The sequence below is a fragment of the Bison bison genome, unplaced genomic scaffold, assembly GCF_000754665.1.
Source record: "Bison bison bison isolate TAMUID 2011002044 unplaced genomic scaffold, Bison_UMD1.0 scf7180017858123, whole genome shotgun sequence".
In the NCBI taxonomy this organism is placed as follows: domain Eukaryota; kingdom Metazoa; phylum Chordata; class Mammalia; order Artiodactyla; family Bovidae; genus Bison; species Bison bison.
In genome coordinates this window covers 530-3146 of record NW_011488696.1, presented here as the reverse complement: position 1 = coordinate 3146, position 2617 = coordinate 530, and the positions used below count along the sequence as shown (strand labels likewise).

Genomic DNA, 2617 nt, shown 5'->3' with positions numbered 1-2617 from the left:
AGTGAACATGGTAGGATAAAATCAAAGAAAAGAGAAATTTTTTGATTAATTTACAAAGATTCAATTTTATATTAATTGTTCTGGCTATACTTATTCATTTGTTGTTCAATAAGTATTTTTGAATTGAATTCTCAGGTCAAACGCTGTAAGTGGCATAGTAGAAAAAATGGTGAACAGGAAAGTAAGTGTCATGCTTTTATGGAATATTTAGACATGGAGGGAGGTTTCTTATTTGTTCTTATTTATTTATTTACTACTTACTTCTATGTGTTATGATGGAATATTTACAGGGTGATGCAAGTACATAAAAAGGGTATAAACAAAACTAATTTGGTACAGTAACACTCTCTCCTGACTGAGCATGTCTATTAAGCCTACTGTTTAAAAAAAAAATGGAGCCTTTAGGGAAGTAAGTTTAACTGACATGGATAGAGCAGTTGCTCTTCTCACGATACCTCATTAGGGCCTCTCAGGAACAGAGAAAAGAGATGTAAAAAAGACCTTTTGTGCAAAACAGCAGAGAGACCCTATTGCTACTCTTCCTTAGTTTGGAGAGAAGATTAAGATCATTAAGGCCTGCTCCCTACAATCAATTTAGGCACAATTGAAAATAATGGGAAACATTCAGAAGGTTGTACTGGTGGGTTATAGGAACTGATGTCAAAGTACTAGAGCTTCAGCTCTCAGAATCTTTAGAGATTTAAAGAACAAAGGTCAAGAAACAGGGTAGAAAAGCTGTCAGTCTCAGTTTTATCGTTTCTTAAGAAAGAAATTTTCTGCTAATCATTTTCCTGAAGGCATTTTTTGCATATTTGTTCCTAAGGCTGTAAATTCAGGGATTTAACGTAGGTGTAGAACACAGAGGTCACTTTATCAATAGCCATTGCATGGCCAGTGCCAGGGCACAAATAAATGAAGATCAGGGTACCATGGTAGATAGAGACCACGGTCAGATAGGATGCACAAGTGGAGAATCCTTTTCTTCTTCCCTCGGCAGAACCTGTTTTAAGAATGGCTGCTATGATGAGGATATAGGAGAGGAGAACTGTTAGAAGGCAGCGGGCTTCCACTAAACTAGCGAAGACCACCAGTACAACGTCATGGATGTAAGTGTCAGTGCAGGACAGAGAGAAGAGAGGGGAGGTGTCACAAAAGAAATGGTTAATTTCATTGGAGCAGAAAGACAGGTGAAAGGTATTAGTGGTGTGGACGATTGAGCTCATGGTGCCTCCCAGAAACGCTCCAATTGCAAGCTGGCAGCAAATCCTCTTGGACATAATAACCGTGTAAAGCAGGGGGTTGCAGATGGCTATATACCGGTCATAAGCCATGACAGTCAAGAGAAAAGACTCTGTGTCCACCGAACAGCAGAAGAAATATAACTGTGCAGCACAGCCATTGTAAGAAATGGTCTTCTCATCAGAAACTAAGTCCACAAGTAATTTGGGGGCAATGACTGAAGAGCAGCAGGCGTCTATGAAAGACAAGATGCAGAGAAAAAAGTACATAGGGGTGTGCAAAGGGGGACTGGCTGTGATTAATAAAATCATCCCAAGGTTGCCCATCAGGGTAACCGAGTAGATGACAGAAAAACAGCAAAAAGAGCACTCTGCAGTTCTGGGTGGTCACTGAATCCCAAGAGAACTGTGACTTCACAGTGCTGTTCTCCACCTCCATTCTCTGCAGGGTTCCTGGAGGTTGGGATTTTGACAGGGTACTGATGTTTATAATAACCTGAAGAGTCAGAAAAAAATAAATATGAAAATGGCTAAAGTAATCAGTAATTAATTAGAATTAATTCTAAATCCACTTGGGCATCCTTGTAACCCCTAGGCATATGAACAGTAAGCACAGAAAATGTACGTATTTCCAGTTGAAATGATAACTGGATGCTTCTATTCCTTAAAGCTATCATTTTCCACATTAGATGACAGCATCAAACCAGTGGGTGAATTCTAACCTCTGAACCTCTTACTTTCATTTACTCTCTCATCTTTCACCAATGTGAATGATCATGGTTAATCACCTTGCATATAGCAAACTCTGAGTAACTCACTTCTGTTCCATTTTGCAGTATTTTTTTACTTGCACAACAAATTAAGGTATTTCTATTTCAGTCGAAACCTTGCCTAGTTAGATGAGTCAAAGTACTTTATCTCTCATACACTGAGAAGCAACTTTGCCTCTGAAGAACAAAGGAACTTCTAAGAGTTGCTTGTAAAATAGAAAGAGAAAATATTCAGAATTAGTTACTGAATCAGTAACAGAATTAGCAACTGAATCCTAACTCTACTGCTCAGCAGTTGCAATTCTTTTTTTTTTTTAAGTTTTATTTTATTTTTAAACTTTACATAATTGTATTAGTTTTGCCAAATATCAAAATGAATCCGCCACAGGTATACATGTGTTCCCCATCCTGAACCCTCCTCCCTCCTCCCTCCCCATACCATCCCTCTGGGTCCAGGTTCGATGCACGATACTGGATGCTTGGAGCAGTTGCAATTCTTTAGGCAGGCCAAGTAATCACTAAGTTTAAGTTTCATCATCATTAGTATGAGAATGACAGTGCCTGTCTCATCAAATTATATGTTAAATGAGTTTTCTTCTACAGTTAAAT

The 2617-nt window shown here is 38.5% G+C and overlaps 1 pseudogene; it reads right to left on the bottom strand.

Annotated features, from left to right (window-relative positions):
- Positions 1–818: 818 nt before the first annotated feature.
- LOC105004700 lies at positions 819–1734 on the bottom strand (annotated as a pseudogene).
- Between the last annotated feature and the right edge of the window lie 883 nt (positions 1735–2617).